At 41.5% G+C, this 21,288-nt stretch overlaps 1 protein-coding gene and 1 non-coding gene across 3 annotated transcripts in view; both read left to right on the top strand.

Moving 5' to 3' along the window:
* The window catches only part of PRKCA (protein kinase C alpha), a 516,290-nt gene that overhangs the window by 322,527 nt on the left and 172,475 nt on the right, over positions 1 to 21,288 (top strand). The window lies entirely within an intron of this gene.
* LOC126940011 (U6 spliceosomal RNA) lies at positions 20,376 to 20,479 on the top strand. The gene has a single exon (XR_007720538.1). It is a non-coding gene; the product is annotated as a U6 spliceosomal RNA (small nuclear RNA).

The raw sequence follows: 21,288 nt of genomic DNA, 5'->3' as shown, positions 1-21,288 counted from the left end.
GATCACCTGAGGTCAGGAGTTCGAGACCAGCCTGACCAACATGGCGAAACCCCGTCTCTACTAAAAATACAAATATTAGCTGGGCATGGAGACAGGTGCCTGTAATTCCAGCTACTCGGGAGGCTGAGGTGGGAGAATTGCTTGAACCCAGGAGGCAGAGGTTGCAGTGACCTGAGATCACACCATTGTACTCCATCGAGTGTGGCCGACGAGTGAAACTCCATCTCAAAAAAAAGAACATAGTCATTCATTTCTTCATTCACTGTGTGTACATACAATCTTTACTCTGTCTACAGTCTCTACAGAAAGTATAGGTATTTAATTTATTAAAAGAAAACATTAACTGTTTTGGGGCCCATTATAATGACTTTATAAAACATCACAATTTTAGAATTATGACTTTAAAAAACTTCAGTATCAGGTACAGTTTTGAGAAAGCTCTGGGGCATTGATTAGCTCTATGGCTCCCAAAGATAAATCGTAGACATCACAATAACAAGGGATTATAGTATTTGAGACCTTAGTCATGAATTTTAATAAAAGGCTGTGTGACTCAAGTGATTTCGTGTTCTGGGAAATGTTCAAATTCTGTACTGCATGCCTACATTCTGCAGGGTTAGTCTAGGAACATAGACCTTTGCCGAGAATCTGAAGAGAATTACAACTAAGGCAACTGTGTTGCCCGTATCCTCAGGTATAAATCTTCCCTCCCTCCCTCCCTCCCTCCCTCCCTCCCTCCCTTCCATTTGCTCATTTATTCACCTACCCATTGATTATCATAGTTCTATCAAACTTTTAGAATCTTGAGACTTTCCCCAGGAAATAGATAAAGAGGGGAACCCATATAAGTAAAGTTGATCTCGTTGGGCATAATTGGCTCAAATATTATCTACTCTTCCCTCAAGAACTGAGAATGTAGGGCTTTAGAGATTTTTAAAAATCTCATAGTCTTGGCAGTTTTTTTCTGGCAATCCAAGTCAGCTGGAGGAGCTAGGGTTGGGAAACTAGTTTTGCAAAATGGCAGAAGTAGTGGTTCTTTACTAAGATGGCTCAGTTGAGTCTATCTCATAAACTGTTAGATTATGGGCATCAGAGCTGTTTAGATTATGGGCATCAGAGCTGTTTACAAAAAGAAACAAATTGGAGTCCATCTCCTCACTCTCTTTCCTGTCATCTAGGTAAATTGTTTAAAATTGGTCTGTGACTCTGGCAGGTGTCAACCATTCCAAGTGACTGTAGGTTTGGGACTGCCTGAAAACCAAATGTGTAGATGATGAAAGCGTGAAGAGCTTCTAACCATGAGTGCAATAGCTGACTCCATCTACGCAGGGCTGTTGGGTTTTTGCTCTGGAAGGAAGTGAGAGTTGGATGCCTGGCACTTTCACATGGCCTATTTTCCCCATGGGAAGTTTTATAAACATATCCATTAAGGCTGGTTTGTATATGCAACAGAAGGGCATAATATACCCCTCAAATGAATATCATTATCTCCATCCATGAACTAAAAGCCTTTGAGGGATGGCAATGCTGTGCAAATTCCACAAAGCCACAGCTTTTGGCAGAGCTCAACTGTGTGGAAACTGATCTCTTCTCTCTCCCCGACTCAGTGTCTCAAGGAAAAACCTCATTAAGCAGGTACCTTAAGATGTGTATTATCTTCCCTTTAAACCTCTGAAAGGGAGGGAAGAAAAGGAGGGAGGTGAGAGTGAAGCTGCCTGTGTTATGTCCAGAAGACTATCTGGAAGTCTTTTTTACCTTTCTTAATCACCTTGATGAGGTTATAAAGTCATGAAGGAGACTAGATTTGGTAGCTGTTACTTTGTAACAGCCCGGTTTTTGGGGGGTGGGTAATGAAAAAAAAATTCGAGTCAGCCACACCGTCACGTGTTCCCTTAAATAGACACAGGGGGCTCATCGATAACATAGATCCATCAGCACATGCTCCGTACAGAATGGGTCATGCAGCTTTCAAAGAGCAGCCTTTCCTCAAGGAGCTGTGTCACGTGAATACTAATCAAAGAAATTATCCATGCCGCTTCTTTCTAACTCAGTGAAAACTTGATGAAATAGATAAAATCCACAAAGCTGTTCAGCCCTTCATTGAACAGCCTGTTTTAGCTGGTGCCTATTTCCCTGAGATTATGAAAAATCCAGTTCCCTCTTTACAATAGTCACCAAAAATCTCCATTTCCACAAAGGGAGTAGGATTGCCTCTGGTCAGTAAATGGCGATTTCACCTCCAGGTAGGCAGAAGAAAAAAGGAAGCAATACTTGGGAGGGAAGCAACTACAACAGGAAAATGCAAATTTTCCACAAGTGTCCAGCAGACTTGTGTTGAGATCTGACTGGCCAGAACTATGGGTTGTGGCTACCAATAGTTGCAAGAGAATCGGGGAAATGTATTTTGTTAGCTAAACATGTTATTTCAACGAAGCTCGGAAATCTATTCATAAGGGGGAAAAAAATGAATGACTTTTGGTCAGAGGCCTAGCAGTGTCTGCTACTGGAAGGGAATTCAGGCCCAGGAAGTGAAAACTGAGTGATTCTATCTAAGAAGTCAAAGTGAACACAGTGAGTAGTTGGCATCCCATCCAGATAGCTCACTATGGGCAGCCCACAGAAAGTATACATTGACTGTACCTGGAGGGCCAAAATGTCAGTCAAACATCTTGCCTAATTATTCTGTGCATGTTTTGTAAGTGGAAATAGATCTGTCTTGCAGCTAACAAAATAGCCTTGAGTCTTGGAGTACGTTTTATCATGGAGCATCTGAAAATAACTCAACTCTGAAGTTCCATGATGAAATTGTCCCCTGGCAATGGGGTAAAAACAAGTCTTTATCCCTCCATCAGCTCAAGTTTAGCTAGGCTCTTTCAATGACTTAGTTGTAGCTTATGCATCAGTTCCTAAAACAATATTAACCCCTAATAGTCTCCCTAAAGAGGAACTGAAAGTTCTGTGAAGACTCTGGTTGACCTTGATGTTCATCGAGATGAGAGGCTCTCTTTTGTTCTCAGGATTCTGGATTAAATGAGCTGTCCCAGGCAATGAAACCTTGAGGCTTCAGGAACCTAACAGAGCCGACCCAAGAGAAAGGCTAGGCGTTTGATTTTCATTAAATGGCATTTACTTGTCAACACTGTAATTCTTGGAATTCAAGTGTGTCTTTAAATATTTCTACTAGAAGCTAATCAAAATCATGATTTTATCCATTGAAGCATTAAAAAATATTATTGTTTCTTCTCCAAGGATCTGGAAACCCTATTTCCTCATATTCTTTGTGTTAAAAAACATACTTTGCCTTAAGTTTACTGTTGTGAAACCTGTTATAATCAATTCAGTCATACCACCCGTGTTGACCACTTAGTGTTCAACCAGAGGATTATTTGCTCCATTTAGGAAGTAGAAATTTTCATAGTTCTCATTAGAACCATATTTCTTTGCAAAGTCTGTGGTTCTTGCAGTGGGAGTTAAGAGGAAGCATTAAAAATACCTGCTTCGTTCATGGAGTAGATGCACTTTTCAGGACAGATCCCTGTCACTGATCTGGTGTTTTCTTTGAAAATGTCACAGAAACCTCCAAGAATGGCAAGCAAAAGCAAGAAATAGTACCTTCTCTAGGTGCATACGTCCCAGATGTGATCAGAAAGAGCTCATTTGAAGCAATGTATTTGCATATGTCAAAATAATCTGATCCTCTAATGCATTTGCTGTGTTAAGCCATAGCAGGGTTTTGCAGCTAAATTCAGAGAGTCAGCAAGAAGAAAAGGGTCTTTAAAAATAAGTTGAGGCTGGTTGCAGTGGCTCCTGCCTGTAATCCCAGCAATTTGCGAGGCCACGACGGGAGGATTGCTTGAGGCCAGGAGTTCAAGATCAGCTCGGGCAACATAGTGAAACTCCATCCATTTACAAACAACAACAACAACAAAACCAGCTAGCTATGGCAGTAGCTGCTCAGGAGGCTGAGGCAGGAGGATTGCATGAGCCCAGGAGTTCAAGGTTATAGAGAGTTGTAATCATACCACTGCACTTCAGCCTGGGTGCCAGAGAGAGACCCTGTCTCTCAAAGAAAAATAAAATAGGTTGACTAATAGTCATAATAACCAGCAGCCTTCCTGCAGACTCCTCATAAATACTGAGTTGTTTGTAATTAATTGTTTGCAAACAATGGCCTTCTCTGTCTGTAACCTGAGAAATGAGACTAACAATAACAGAGGAAAGCCGATTACAGATATGTTTACCATAAAAATTTTAGCCCAGCAGGGCAGATCAGAAGCCCCAGATGGCTCACTTATTTTAATCTGTGCTTAAGAATGCAGTGACCGTATAACAAAGAATTTTAAAATTAATTGTAATAAGAGAATTGACCCATGGTGGTTACCTTTTCTTAGGACCATGGTTTTCATTTTAATGTGGAAAACTGACATCCCCTGGAAAAGTAGATATTGGAGCAACACTTGTTGGGTAATTAACTCAATAAACAAGGGAACTGACTTGTATTAGTCCATTTTCACACTGCTGATAAAGACATACCTGAGACTGGGAAGAAAAGTAGGTTTAATGGACTCACGGTTCCACATGGCTGGGGAGGCCTCACAATCATGGCGGAAGGTGAAAGGCACTTCTTAACATGGTGACGGCAAGAGAGATGAGAAAGAATCAAAAGTGGAAACCCCTTATAAAACTGTCAGATCCTGTGAGACTTACTACGAGAACAGTATGGAGGAAACCGCCTTCATGAGTCAATTGTTTACCACCAGGTCCCTCCCATAACACATGGGAATTATGGGACTACAATTCAAGATGAGATTTGGGTGGGGACACAGAGCCAAACCATATCATGACTCTTCCCAGGAAACCGTTGATTTGTGAGTGAATATAGGCTCTGCTGCTTATTTAGTCTTTTCTCCCATTTCCTGGAGGACAGACATTAGGATAGTTTTTCTTCCCTATCTTCTACTGGTGGTAAAGCCTCACCACACCCAATTTCTTTGGTAAAAGAAGTTGAATTGCTCCTTTGCACCAGAATGCCTGTGTTACTACTTGTAGCAATAGAAATTCACAAATGAAATCAGATGAAAGGTCTAGAATTTTCCTCCGTGGATAACAGTGTTAAATATCACTTGATTATTCCATCCTTAATTATTGACCTCAGCCAGATATTTTTTGCCTGAACTTGACATAGGCTTTTAAAGAGACAGGTACACATCAGTGGGTGATAGATTTGTTTAGAGATCTCGGAAGCCTGATTTGCAAGGTAACTTCATGTAATGGTGTGTCACACACAAAGGAATGGGTGGAAAGCTGCAGCTTGGGTTAAATGTCACCGTTGTCATGATCTTCAGCAAACGTGTATTGAGCTCCCAGGAAGTATGCAACGCGGCCTCTGATCTCCAAGAGTGTGCCGTGCCTTGGGAGGGAATGCAGGATTCATTCATTTGACAGATGTTCACAAAGAACCTGCTTGATGCAGTGGCCCTCTTTTGGGTGCTGGAAGCTCAACCATGAGCAAGGCAGATCAGGTTCCCTCTACTTGTAGAATTTACATTTTAAAGAAAAAATTGAATTGAAACAAAAATGGAATGAGAAAGATAAAGCTAAATAAGAAATAAATTAAGATAACAGAACAAAAGCTCTGGAGGGCCCCTTTAACCGAGAGAGTCAAGGAAAACCTGGGGGAGTAGGAGGCAGGCACAGGTGAGTTGAGCCCTGAATGACAAGTGAGGCATCCTCCTGAAAAGCTGGGGTGCCTGGCTCCAGGCTGAGGGACAGCAAGAGCAAAGGCCCTGAGGCAAGGAAATGTTTAAAACCTATGCTAAGAAGAAGTGAGAAGAGGGGAGAAAGGGACTTTCCCAACCAGGGCAGGGAGCAGGGAGCTGTGCCCAAAGACACCGGGGCAAGCTTGTAGGGTGTCATCAGATTGACAGGGAGTCCTGTGGTGGGGAAATAGATTGAACAATTACATTGGGCCAAATGGTAGCTGGACTAAGTAGGCACTGGGGAGCGACTAGAGGCTTTTGAGCAAGGGAGTGATGCATGCCAGTCAGGGAATCCTGAAGAGTTATCTGACTAGGATAGAGTGTGGCACAGGGAAGGAAGCCACCAGGAGGTTAGACATGGGACTACAAGGCCTGGCTTAGTCTGGCAAAGTGAGGTTACATGAAAGGGCCAGTTCAAGAGACGTTGCCAGCCACATGGGCAGTTCATCTTGGCCACTTATCTCCAGACTCTGAAACTGTCAGTCAGTCTGTCTCTACTGTTGTAGTACTTTGGAGAAGGAGTAGGGAGAAAAAGATCATAGACTTGAACGAATCAGGTGTCACTGGGCAGGGAGTTCTAAATTTGCATTCTCTAACACAGTAGCCACTAGTCACCTGTGACTATTTAAATTTAAATGAATTATTTGGCCAGGCGTGGTGGCTCATGCCTGTAATCCCAACACTTGGGAGGCCAAAGTGGGTGGATCACTTGAGGTCAAGAGTTTGAGACCAGCCTGGCCAACATGGTGAAACCCCCTCTCTACTAAAAATTTAAAAAATTAGCTGGGTGTAGTGGCACGTGCCTGTAATCCCAGTTACTCTGGAGACTGAGGCAGGAGAATCTCTTGAACCCAGGAGGCGGAGGTTGCCGTGAGCCAAAATTGTGCCTAGGCGACAGAGCGAGACTCCATCTCAAATAAATAAATAAATAAATAGAATTATTAGAAAATAATTGCATGATTAGAAAAAAATTATAAATGAATTGAAAGAAATTTAAAGAATTAAGTAGGAGTCACCACATTTCAAAGGCTCAGTAGTCATAGAAAGCTAGTGGTTACTATATTGAACAGTATGATTGAAATACTTCCCTCATTGCAAAAGATTCTTTTGGACAGCATCGGGCTGGATCATGAATTTTCTGATGAAGAAACCCTTCATCTTTCTATAGATCACGAGAAAGTCTCCCATGGTGTTTTATATCACAACCTACTTTGCTGTTGAAACTTCTGTTTGTACAGAACGTTTCCTCTTATGGATACCAATTAAGTTCTTTGTGATATTACATTGGTTTGACTGTCAAATGTTGTGTGCTTAACAAAGAATCATAGAAAAATCACCTTCCAGAAAGAACAGAATATTTGAATTGCACGTATCATAGAAACTGAGTAAAAATTTCAGCCTGATTTAACGTCTTTGGAGTAGACTTCTTAGAGGAGAGGGATATGAACACTGTAAAACACAAATTCATCAGAAGTGCAATGACAGTAGGGTTCTTCTCTCCTCTGCTGGCGACAAACTTTAAAACTCTATTGACTTGTATCTCTTGATGTCATTCTATTCCCCTCTAGTGGAATTAAAAAGTATCTGTCTTTCTGCTCCAGCTTGGACACATTTGCAGTAGTAGGAATAGAAATCTAGAGATAATAAAGATAGAAAATACCATTATCGCTTATTTTCATATCATGATAGGCACTGCTTTACATTTTTTACCCTTTTTCCTGTTCTCAGGGGAAAATAGCCTTCTGTTCTCTGTCTGTTTGAGCTACTTGGAGAAAAAAATCTTAGGTATCTATACTATGTATCATTATCTTGATACCAGAAGAAGCCTTATTGCCCAATATGTTAACTTAGGATGTGCCATTGATTCAGTGTCTAGCACAGGGTCAGGCCCATTAATTGAGTTAGAGGCGTGGGTCGAAGTCCTGATTTTATCACTTCCTATCCATGGATTCAAATTCAATCATTTACTTTCCTGAACCTCCGTCTCTTCATCTTTAAACTGGAGACTGTCCTTTGACTCTCCATGGTCGTTTCACAAGATAAAAGGAGATAATGAAAGCTCATTGAAAGTTAAGGTGGACTCTGCACATTTATGTGGCCTCATTCCGCACCACCCCCTGCCCCCGCCCCCGGCAGCATCCTTTTAGGAAAGGTGAATAAACAGGTAAACTGGAAGTATGTTTCCGAATCCTCTGCGTACAGGTGAAGCATGGGAGGGGGCTGGGGCTACCTTTAAGTTGGTTGCAAGAGCCCAAAGGCTACCATTTGGTTTGCTTATATTTCCTTTTTTCTTTTCTCTTTATCTTTTTCTTTTTTTCTGGTTTTGTTTGTTTGTTTGTTTTAAGACAGCCACTCCATCACTCAGCAGTGGTGCGATCTTGGCTTACTGGAACCTCTACCTCCTGGGCTCAAGCGATCTTCCCACCTCAGCCTCCCAAGTAACTGGGACCACAGGTGCACACCACCATGCCTGGCTAGTTTTTGTATTTTTGGAAGTGATAGGGTTTTGCCATGTTGGCCAGGCTGGTCTCAAACTCCTGGATTCAAGTAATCCACCTGCCTGGGCCTCCCAAAGTTCTGGGATTACAGTCATGAGCCATTGTGCCCCGATGTTTTTTTCTTTTAAATGTTGAATTATTCTAAGTTTAAAGTGGTTAATAGGGGAAAAAAAATTTTTTTGGAACACTAACAGTTACAATATTTCTCTAGTCTCAAAAAGAGCATTCTCACTAGAGGTATCCACAGAAATGCGCTTAAATGCCGCATCCCCCCCCCTCCCCTGTATTCCAGCCACCGTATCATAACCTCCCTCGGCAGAGCGGAGAAGTAAGCTCTAAAGACTAGACGTTTGTTGCGGCAAACAGTGCTGAATTTCTGCCTTTATTTTAACACAACTGTCTGCTACATGTAGAAATATTAGCATATTTGCAGAGATATTTTTATTAGGTATTTGTTTTGCTTTAAAAAACAACCCAGAAAGATGAATTTCAAATGTGCACAGTAGGTTTCTGCCATCCTACGGGCAAACTTCAAAATTTTTTTAACAGCTAAGCAAACCATGCCAGTAGGTTAAGATGTAGGTTTGGAAGTCTCTGATGCTGTCCTGGGCTGTGGGGGTTGGGGGGTGTATCAATGAGTACTGTTTTGGTCATTATTCTTCAGGTTGAGTTCTGGGAGGCATTGCTCTGGATGCATTTAATGCCACAGGGGAAAGTGCATTAGTGTTGCCTTCTATTGTTTAATGAAAGGGAGGGAGAGAGGGAGGAAGGAATACATCCATGTGATATTTTTGCATGCTCCACGACCACCAGCACACAAAGAAATGCAGAGATGCTGGGAAGTACAAAGTGAGACATGGAAGGGCAGGTGCTAACAGACAGTGCAACTGTACTTGTGATGGTGCTTTTCACAAGTGAAGGCCAAGGTGGAAGTGTCTTTTACGTGGTCACAGCTATAAAACCAAATCCATTACTGAGGATATACCCAAAGGATTATAAGTCATGCTGCTATAAAGACACATGCACATGTGTGTTTATTGCGGCACTATTCTCAATAGCAAAGACTTGGAATCAACCCAAATGTCCATCAGTGACAGACTGGATTAAGAAAATGTGGCAAATATACACCATGGAATACTATGCAGCCATAAAAAGGATGAGTTCGTGTACTTCGTAGGGACATGGATGCAGCTGGAAACCACCATTCTCAGCAAACTATCGCAAGAACAGAAAACCAAACACCACATGTTCTCACTCATAGGTGGGAATTGCACAATGAGATCACTTGGACACAGGAAGGGGAACATCACACACCGAGTCCTATTGTGGGGTGGAGGAGGGGGGAAGGATAGCATTAGGAGATATACCTAATGTAAATGATGAGTTAATGGGTGCAGCACACCAACATGGCACATGTATACATATGTAACAAACCTGCATATTGTGCACTTGTGCCCTAGAACTTAAAGTATTAAAAAAAAAAAAAAAATCCAGTGGATCCATGTAAAACTAAGTGCTAAAGAGGCCAATAGCAGTCTAGAACTACGTGTGAGTGTGTGCGAGTGTTTCCTCTCTCGGTTTCTCCTGTTTTATGGCTTCCTACGAGCCCTCCTTAACTAATACATGGTTGGAAATTCAGTATCCGCACCCCCCCCAAAAAAAAAAACTGAACATTCGCAGTTTCTCAATCCCTGGTTTTAGAAAAGGAATGAAGGGGCATCAATACAAGATCAAGTGCATCTTTGAGGAGAGAATGGCTTGCTGCAATTGGAGAGACGAAAACCTCAACCATCAATTTGTGGAGACTCTGAGCAGTCACTGAGCAGATGGGGTTGGTGGGGGCACCTAACTCATGCGCGGACAAATGCCCAAGCCTAACAAATATGGAGAAAAATCAAGAGTTAACATACCACTTTTTAGCTAAGATGTAAAACTGGTTACTGGCAAGCTTATTCCAGCAGGCTCCGCAAGCGTCCAGCACAACCACAGCAGCTTGATCAAAAACAGACCTCTGCCTCTCGATGGATAGCTTTTGCTTTTAATATTTTATGTTCACCTCTTTGGCTCAAGGTTTCCACGTCTGGCTTTTATCCTGGGGAACGGATAAGACGCTTGGACAGTGTGTGCTTATAGCTGCTCATGGTCGTGTTATTCATAACAGTGAAAAAGTCACCTGAATGTTTAGGAATCGGGGGTTGATTAAATCAATTAGAGTGTGAATGTATGATGGAATATACTGTAAGATGTGACGCTGATTTATATTTAATGACAAGGAAAAATGTTTAACGTGAACTGGTGGATTTTCTTTAAAGCTACAGAGCAGCCTCTCTCTCTCTCTCTCCCTCTTTCTCACTCTCTTATCTTTCTTGAATGAAATCTACCAAAATGTTAATGTGTATATACTTCTTTCTACTTAATTACCTTTTCTAATTTTGTTAGAACAATTATGTTTTTACCCACTTAAAAGAACAGTTGACCTAAACAATAGAAAATTAGTAACAAATTAGTAGAATAATATTTTGCCATAAACTACACATTTTGTTTTTTAAAGTGATGTTATAACCAAGAAGATCATTGAACATCAATAAATAAAATTGGCTGGGTGCTGTGGCTCACACCTGTAATCCCAGTGCTTTGGGAGACTGAGGTGGGTGGATCACCTGAGGTATTTTGCAAGGTGGACGGTTTCATTGGGCATCACCAACTTGAAACTATTTTCAGTTGAACTCAAACCTACAAGACCAGCCTGACCACATGGAGAAACCCCATCTCTACTAAAAATACAAAAAAATTAGCCAGGCGTGTTGGTGCATGCCTGTAATCCCAGCTACTCAGGAGGCTGAGTCAGGAGAATCGCTTAGACCTGGGAGGCGGAGGTTGTGGTGAACCAAGATTGTGCCATTGCCCTCCAGCCTGGGCAACAAGAGTGAAACTCCGTCTCAAAAACAAAAAAAGCAAATAAATAAAGTTTCTCTTGACATGGGTAAGAGGGGTTGCTGCTTGGGAAATATCTACTGGAAGTAATGAGGAGTCAGGGTGAAGGTCAGAGGTACCTAAGGAGAGAGTCCGGCCCATTTGGACTTTGTAGTCAAGAGAAAGACATAGTTACACCTTCTGCCTCCTCTGTGTGTTTAATAGATGAACAAATACCAGCTGCTGGGGGATCTTACGACGTTACAGTTGGGCATAAAAATCAGCCCTCTGGCAAATAACGTTATACTATTCCAAGTTCATGACAAAAAAGAGTGCAGAATCCCAGGCATATTAGCTCCCTACTACCAAAAAGTAGGCTTCCAAATTCGGTCCACATCATCACAGGATAGCAGACGGTACCTCACACAATGACCTGATCCTGTTTTTACTAAATTAAGTGAAAAGAATGGGATCTTGCAGGCTCTTGAATAAGTATGTTTTTGTTTATCTCTGATTTGTTCTCAGATAGCTGTACAGACTTGGCCATGAATTCTTGTGGGAGACATATCACTTTGTACAGGGCTGGCAGAGGTTTGCATAATTTAGATGCTTCTTGTATTCCTATTTTATGTTCCTTTCCAACTATGGTATTGGAACTCACCAAGTCTGTAATTAGCATAAACATTATTTGGTGCTTAAAAAACAGGGTATCATTTTAATAGGGGATAAATCAGTGGTTGTCAGGGGTTGGGGGGGAGGGTATGACTATAAAGGGGGTGGCATGGGGGAGCTTCTTTGTAGAGATGGAGAAGTTCTGTGTCATGAATATGAATGTGATAAAATTTCACAGAACTGCACACACATACCCTCCTATACAATGAGCACATGTGAAATCCATATACACTCTGTTCATAGCAGGTTTTGATCATGTGCTATTGTTATGTACAATGCTGTTATTGGAGTAAGCTGGTGGAGGGTCCATGGGAACTCTCTGCACTATTTTTACAATTTGTGAGTCTAAAACTATTTCAAAATAAATTTTTTAAATGACATTTTTAAAAAATGTGAGCTATTCCTGAAAAGATTACTATTCTCAGAGTTGCCATAAAGCTAGTTAAAGTAGTCAGTACCCCCAGTTGAATGGGCAAAGAAATGTAATATTTGAATGACTTTTTCCTTAGAGGAATCAGGATGACAATAGGAAAAAGAAAAATAATGATTTATCCTTGAAACAAAAACTGGAACAAAAACACGATTTAAGTATATAGTTTAAGTATGTGCTGAAATACTAAGTAGATGGGGTAGAGAAAGACATACAGGAATATCTGTGGAATATTGTATTATTGTCCCCCACTATTTGTTCCCTTACCTCTCCGATGACCATAGGTCCCTACCCGTTGCTGTGTGACTTGTAGCCCCTCCCTGGATGCAGAGCATCCCCCACCTAGGGTCAGTCTTGGCTCAAGGAGGTGAAGTTTAGCTGCTTGCAAGAAACATTGACAGACTGTCGTTCAGTTTCACCTCTTGCTTTTCCTTTCCTCTGCCATGAGAATGGCGTGTCCCAAATAGCAGTTGTTCCTTCATCCCTAGATGCTGGAATAAGTAGCCAGGTGTTCCTGCCCTGTAGCTACTGAGAGATAACATGAGTGAGAAATAAACCTAGGCCAATGAGATTTTGAGGTTGTTTGGTATTGCTTTGTTGCTGAGCTAAAATTGTATCTACAAGGTGGACGGTTTCATTGGGCATCACCAACTTGAAACTATTTTCAGTTGAACTCAAACCGACAAGCTTTCAAAGTTTGAAGTCCTAACCCATCCTGTGGTTCTTTACCAAATAATATAAAACGGCATTAGATACTAAGCTTTCTGAGGGCCATTGTAGCTTGTATTATTGTTTAAAATATTTGTTGTCCCCTTCTGGGGAGGATATTACACCCTGCCCTGTTGACTTCCAGATTGGCCATGTGCCTTGCTTTGGCCAGTGACATGCAAACGGAAATGATGACACCATTTCCATGCAGGAGATCTATGAGCCGTCGAGTACTCTGCCATTTCTCTTTTTCCTCTGCTTTGAGATTGCATGTATCCTAGATAGTGACTGCTTAAGTCCCTAAGTGAAGAGTGAGGGAAATTTTTGTTGTGAGAAGCCACTGAAAGTTAGAAGTGATTTGTTAACAGTATAACCTAGTCTCTTCCAAGTTAGATAGGACCTGAGCCACACCTGGAGTCTTCACATAGTGGGCACACCACCTGGAGCATAGTAGGTGCACAGTAAATAATTTTTTTTAGGCAAAATGAAGAAATTGATAGGTACCTAGGAAAAACCTTATTTTTAAATGAGTTATGTTTAGGGTTTGTGATTTGAATACTTATACATTTTAAACATCTTATTTTTATTACTATTACTTTAGAGACAGGGTCTCACTATGTTGCCCAGGCTGAAGTGCAGTGGCTGTTTACAGGCATCATCATGGCGCATTACAGCCTCAAACACCTGGGCTCAAGCAATCCTCCTGCCTCAGCCTCCCACATAGCTGGGACCACAAGCATGCGCCACTGCACCTAGCTTATCTTTTTTTAATTCAGAATTCCATATGAAACCATCAAAGGTATTTGAAATTTAAAAGTTGTGCAGGGTGACTATAATCAATAATAACTGTATATTTTAAAATAATTCAAGGAGCTTGTTTGGATTGTAACTCAATGGAAGAATGTTTGAGGGGATGGATACCCCATTCTCCATGATGTGCTTATTTCACATTGCATGCCTTATCAAACATGACATGTACCCCATAAATATATACACCTGTGTACCCACAAAAGTTAAAAATAAATTTGTTTAAAGTTGATTGATGATGGAGCAAAACCAGACATAAAACAATGTCTTGAGATGTTAATGTATAAGGTATATTATGAAATAGGAAGATGGTCATAATAATAGCTTTTCATTAAGAGTTAACTTGTATTGATGGCTTGTGGTATTAAATATCTTCATAGCGCCTTCACATAGACACCTTCTCCTGCAGATTGGTAGAGAAACTGCAAACAAAGCCCCTTTGTAGTGAGATGAGGTGGTTGTGCCCCAGTTCCTCTAGCACACTAGGCTTTCCCTGCAATGGAGTCTCATGAAGCAGCCAAAATATAGCCAGTGTATTCAGCTGGACTTCATGGTAATTTGGATTACTTAGATGATGTATGGATTTATTTTTTAACTTAAATTTTTTCAGGTAATATTAAAAGTCTCCTTTTACTTTCATCTCTGAACCTAATCTGTCCCCACACTTTCCCGGAGTCATTTACTTATTTATCAATTTAGAAAAAAGCTGTCTTACTGTTCAGAGGAGGGGCCTTTTTTTTTTCTTGAGGCAGGGTCTCGCTCTATCACCCAGGCTGGAATGCAGTGGCGTGATCAGGGCTTACTGCAACCTTGACCTCCTGGGCCCAAGCAATCCTCCCACCTCAGCCTCCTGAGTAGCTGGGACTAAAGGCATAGGTCACCACCCCCAGGTGATTTTTTTTTTTTTTTTTTAAGTAGAGATGAGGTCTCGTTATGTTGCCCCAGCTAGTCTTGAACTCCTGAGCCCAAACGATCCTCCCAAAGTGCTTGTTTCTGTTTTTTACATAAAAGTCATTATATTTTATGTCTTGTGTTGTGGCTTGCTGTTTTCACTAGATAATATATCTTAGAGATCTGTCCATGATTTTACAGAAAGATTTAGCTCATTTGATTTAACTGCCATGTAGTATTCCATAGTATAAATATATTACAGTTTATTTAGCCATTGCCTCGCTGTTAAAGATTTATCTAGAATTTTTTAAATAATTTATTGCTTCCCATTGAATGATTACAGCATCTTGCATAGCTGAGCAAAGGACTCATAAGAAAACTACTAGCAAAACCTGGTTTGACAGGTTCATCCAACTGTATAGATGAGTGTTATTCACCAGAATAAACTGAAGTGTTACATTGCAGATCAAAAATTAATGAGCTTCACCAAAAATGGAATTTCTCTCACGCTTTCTTAGAAAAGGAAACATCCAACAAGACCGGTATGGTCAGAGACCGAGGGCGATCCTAAGCCCAAATGGAGAGTGGGCCAGGCAGTCTCAGCAGCCTGAGAGGGGCGTGGCCGCCTTGCTGAGTACATGATACACAATGTAATAATTACAGTGGTCCCCAAGTTACATGCAACCACCCTGATCGCATGACCTGGTTTTGGTAATACGCTCATGTTAACCAAAAAATTTTTAAATAGGTCTTTTTTTATATCATAGAGTTTAAACAAAAAAAAAAAAACTGCTTCGTAATTCCCTAAATTTCTTAAGAAATTTAAGATCGCAGTCACGATGCTGGATTTGCCCTCGAAGCAGTGTTTTAGGTGTTTCTCATATAGTCAGCATGTGGGTGACATTTAGACCCAAGCTTGGCTTACAAGCATGATTCATGAGAACACATCAGATGGTGACAACAGAGAATTTTCCTTGGTACTTAGAGGAGAACAGCTTCAAGGAGCCATACTGCTCTGGCTGCTGGAGGAAGTTGCACCGCAGAGCTTCTGTTGGTTAGAAACAGTCTTTTCCAGAAACCCTTAAAGCCTGAACCTCCAGCCCTCAATGACAGACAGTTTGGTCCTTCAAGAGAAACCTGTGGGGCATTTTGAAGGCATTCAAATATGGGTGGAAAATTCAAGCCAGGATGACCTCTAACCAAAACCCTGCCATTATTTTACTCATTGCATTAAAAGCACATGTGCAGTGATGTCAGTTCAAATATGAACATCCTCATTAAAAAACATCACTGGTTATCCTCCTCCTGGTGTGAAGGGAGCATTAACTCCTCTAGAGATTTCATACTGCACATAGCTGGATTAGTCTCCAGCCTCAACTACTGCGTTTGCAAACTTACCTAGAATATGCCTTCCAGATGGCTGTAGACACAACAAGAATGCATCTAGGAAATGTAAAGCCCGGTCAGCATCCAAATTCTGCACAGTGTAGATCCATGTGTTTATTTTAACAAATTGCAAATGATAGTGGTAATGATGATGGTGATAAAGAGAGACTTTGAAAAATCTTGGTAGAAATGTTGAGAAATGTTTCCAAGGAAGACTAATTAAGTTGCTGTATTATAAAACTAAGAAATGAGAAACAGGCCAGTGGATGCTTCCAATAGAATTTGAATTTTTCACTTTTGTTTTTTTTTTTTTTTTTCCTAAGAGGTCTAGATTTAGATTTGTGGGTTAGACTTTATTTGTGCCTATGAAAAGTGATTAGCTGAAAGCCTTCATTTTTTTCTCCCAACCACATATATGACAGAAGTATCTGAGCTGTATTTTTCCCTCTTTCGTTATGATATAATGTCAGGCTTGTGACATATGACAGCAGGTTTCACACTTCACTTAATGAGAGGCTGCCAGTTCCTGGAGAACTAAAAAGAAAGATGAACATGTATTTCACTAAAAAGGAAAATATTATTAACTTGGTAATAGTGAAGCTGGTGTGCACCAGACATTTCTTTGTGGCCCTAAGTGTAGCCAGACTTGCTGTAACTTATCTGTGGGATGACTCTATCTACAGCCCTTTGGTGCACAGTGTGCTTTGTTAAGGATTTAGTGGTTGCTTTCATACACATTTACTGAAGGTCTACCATGGAGGGGATAAAATGATTTCAGAGGATACAAAGACAGACTTCTACATTCAGGTAGTTTTGCAGTTCAAGAGGAACCTAGTAATGTCGCTTTTCCCTTTTTACCTTGGTTTCCAGGAAGCTCAGAGATAAAGTTGATACTTAACATTAATCCCCAGTTCGGCAGCATCCTTTAAGACCTCTCTTTCCTCTCTGCTAGACTGTCATGTCAGTCCTCTGTGTGGGGGAGGTGAGAGATAAATGATGAAAAATTAAAAGGGAGGTAGACAGAATCATAATTATCATAAGTGGCAGAATGTGTTAAGTGGTATGCAAAAGACAGAAATAAAATGCTCTGGAAGGTCAGATGAAGGAGAGAAATTGTGACTGGTATTGACATCTGGAGAGACTTCCTGGAGGAGGAAGGAGACTTTCATATTGACTTTTCAGGTGTTTCAGCAGGTAGAGTCCTGGCAGGTGGAGGCAGCAGCCAAAATGAAGACACAGATGAGAGACGCCAGGGTGCCACCTGGAACTCCCCGAGGAGAAAGATCAGATGTCCAGGTTTATAGATATAGGAAAGGATCCTGAGGCTGCTCTGATCATTTGCATGATGAATTCGATGAATTTGGCAGCTATCAGGAGACCTACTCTCGGGCCAGTGGGGGCAGCTTGTGCCCTGGTGTTGTGGTGTTCACCTTGTCTGTCCATCCAGGTCACAGGCATCACCTGGAAGCCACAAGCCTTACCCACCTTTCAATCCCTCATGGCCCAGGCCGGCGCCACACGTTGCCTGAGCTCTCATTCAGACTGTGCCTTGAAATGATTTTGTTTTGAAAAATGGGTCGGAAAGGTTTGGAAACAGCAGTGTGTTTCCATTACTTAGAGAAAAGCATCCTAATTCTGCTTTTCACATAAATCTTTAGACTCATCCTCCCACGACTCCTTAACATGAGATCCGGCGGGTTATATATTTAATGAAGAACTAACAGATGTTCCTTTGGTGCTGTTCTACTTGAGTTAGTGTATTTCACCAGCCAATATTACTGTATTCCCTACTCAGTAAACAGTATATTAAATGCATGTGTAGTACAGTAAATGCTCTTGCATTGGAATTATGCATGTAAAATCTGAAGAAACCCTAAACTCTGTAGTTTAGTTAGTGGTATTGTAGCATTGTCCTGGTTCTGCAAATGTGCCGTGGTTATGTAAGATGTTATCACTGGGGAAGCTGGATGAAGAGTATGCAGGAACAGTCTGTACTATTTTTGCAAATTCTTGTGAGTCTTAAATTATTTCAAATTAAATAGCTTTTAAAAAAAAAGAATTAAAGAGATGATCTAGTCCAGTTGTTTTCAACTTTAATTTTAGCAGTGGTCTCCCTCTTCTGCCTTCTCCTGCCTCCATCCTCAGCATCCTTAGGTACCACCTGACATTTAAAAAATACTGATCCCACCCAATACGTTTAGGCTCCAAATGAGGAAATCAGGGCCCAAAGAAGTAAAATGCATCACTATTTAGAGGTTATTTATAGAAACACAGCTAGCCTGGGGAGTTTTTAGGACGAGTTGCTCTCTGCAGATCTTCATGACTCACAGCTCTGTCGCTAACACTGTGGTTTCTTTTGTCAGACTAGGTGAGATTAATTAGACTGGAAAAGAGTTTCCATGCTCCTGCATCCCACTGCTGCAGTGCAAGAAATGGCATCATCCATATAATTGAGACGGTGCAAGAGGTGGTTTGAGTTAGCAGACGGTTTCACAAAACACCACTCCGGGCGTTTGCCAAGAGGACTGGCTTGAAAGTCCAGGCTTGGGATGCAGAAGTCGGGAATGCAGGAACTAGGAGGAAGTCCCTTAACTTTTGCCAGCTTGGCCTTCACTCTGACCACCTCTGAAGCCTGAGGGTGATTCGCTGCCCTGTTCCTCCCCATCCAGGCCCAAGTCACTAAAGTATTTTGGGGAAACCCTGGGCACCTTGAAGTTTGCTCCTATGGATAATGTAATAATAATTGCTTATATTTGTCTAGGGATTTTAAGGTTGCAAAGCCTTTCTCTTATATTCCCTAAGTTGAGTGTCACCCCTTGCCCATGACATGGGCAGATTGATTTTCTTTCTGCTTTATAAATAAATGACGTGACTTTTCCAAAGTAAAAGTTTGTGCCGGGACTAGGGTCAGAACACAGGTCTCCACAGTCCTGCTCAATGATCTTCTCATAGGAGAATCTCTTATTCTAAACAAAGATCTTGGTTATTGTAAAGCACCTGTGCACACTTGCTGATCAACAAACAGCTGGTCCTATTATTATTACTGTCATTGTTGTAATTCATAGGCAGGATCTTTGGCCACACATAATTTTGGGGTGTGACGACACCAAGACTTGCCGGTTCTCCAGACTTAGGCAGGAGGTGGAAGTGATGGTTTCCTCTCTTCCTACACCTCCAAACGGTGAGATCCTGAAGGTGCCATATGGCTGTTGCATGAGTAAGCCTTAGGTTTTCCTGAAAAGTGAGTTGCCTGTGTGCCACGTCAATGGAGATCTATGTGACAACCAACTGGTATGACAACCACCCTGGGGCTGCCTGGCACGCACATACTCCTAAGGGCTCCGTGCGAGCTGCCATTCCTTATTTATTTAGTGCCATTTGTTGATGACTCGTTTCTGCAGGGAAAACTGGTTCCTTCATTTCCCCTGGCATCTTCTGTGCCCTCCGCACTGTAGGACACAACCTTTCCTGTCAACACAGGTACTTTTAATTGGTGCTGGCACCAGCTTACTCCCTGAACATTCTTCCTGATGTCATGGAATCCTGGGAAAATTGGTGGGCTTCTCTAATGGTGGAAATCTAAGGTCATACTTCATACCGTAGACCGAACTACTACTTTCCAGAAGAAATAAGCTGTCAAGGAAGATGCTGATTTTTCATACCCTGAGAGAGACATTTAGGAGGTAAACTACTGACCTGCCTCAAGGATATCATTAATCATCTGCACATAGAGGTGCTAGGTACTCACCTCGCACCTGTGACGCACTTACTAAATATTTGTTGAATGACCTTCTAGAGCAGTAGTTTTCCAGTCTTTAGTGAGTCCGCCGACACGAGGATCACTGGCAGGATCTGCTCAAACACAGACTGGGAGGCCCCACCCCCAGAGTTTCTGACTTCGTTGGTCTTGGAAAGGACTAAATACTATACCTTTCTAACAAGTTCCAGGTGATGTGATGCTGTGTGGGAACCATGCTTTGAAAACCCCTGTCTTAAAGCAGGGCTTGGCAAACTTTTCCTAAAAGGGCCCCAATAGTAAATATTTTAGATTTTGTGGCCCACACAGTCTCTGTCATAATTATTCAACTCTGCCATTGTAGCCAAAGAAAATATGTAAGTAAAGGGGCATGGCTTTTTTCCAATAAAATTTTATTTACAAAAATAGGTGGTGGACTTGTTTCCAAAAAAAAAAAAAAATGTGTTGCAGATATAAAAATCTGTTGTAAAGATATTGAGAGCCAGATCCTCATTCTGAGTAGATCTCCAAAAGCTCTTGGGATGGGAATCCAATGTTGGTCACATCGTAGGTCTGTGCTCTCTTAAGCAGCACAAATACAAAACTTGGAGTGAAACGAAGATGAGCATTGTTCCTGTGCAAGGATGACGTGCAAATGTGTAAACCGTTTCATATAAAAAAAATCTGAATTATGATGTTCATCAACCATGTGATTTTGGGAAGGTCACTAACATCTCGGTAAAACGAGGATAATTTCGCATTAAAAACCAGGGAAAATGCTCACTTTTATAAGTTCTGGGTGGTGCAGACACGAGGGGTTTACTATTCTTTATACTTCTCTGTATGATTGAACTATTTCAGAATTCTCAAATCTTTAAAAAGTAGTCATAGGCCGGGCGTGGCTCACACCTGTAATCCCAGCACTTTGGGAGGCCGAGGCGGGCGGATCACGAGGTCAGCAGATCGAGACCATCCTGGCTAACACAGTGAAACCCCGACTCCGCTGAAAATACAAAGAATTAGCCGGCCATGGTAGTGGGCACCTGTAGTCCCAGCTACTCGGGAGGCTGCGGCTGGAGAATGGCATGAACCCAGGAGGTGGAGCTTACAGTGAGCCAAGATTGCACCACTGCACTCCAGCCTGGGTGACAGAGCAAGACTCCGTCTCAAAAAAAAAAAAAAAAAGAAAAGTAGTCATAACAAGCCTTTGGCATGTATGTGGCTTAGGCTTTAGGTTCCATAGTCAACCAAAAGGTGAATTATCTTATAGTCAGAATCACCTTTGGAGTTCCCCGAAATCACCAGCACCAAGGCCCTCAGAAAGTCAGCAGCCAAGAATATTCTACTTTGTGTCACTTTGCATTACAGAAACCCTGGGAGAAAGTATAATTCAAGCTTGGCATGTCTACAGTAGATCTCTGGATCTCTTGCCCTGCCCCAAACCCTGCTTTTCTAAGGTCTTGCTTAATTCAGTGGATGGCCACTCTG

The sequence above is a fragment of the Macaca thibetana genome, chromosome 16 (genome assembly GCF_024542745.1).
Source record: "Macaca thibetana thibetana isolate TM-01 chromosome 16, ASM2454274v1, whole genome shotgun sequence".
Lineage (NCBI taxonomy): Eukaryota > Metazoa > Chordata > Mammalia > Primates > Cercopithecidae > Macaca > Macaca thibetana.
Note: the sequence above shows the minus strand (reverse complement) of the source record. Positions and strands in the feature narration are given on the sequence as shown.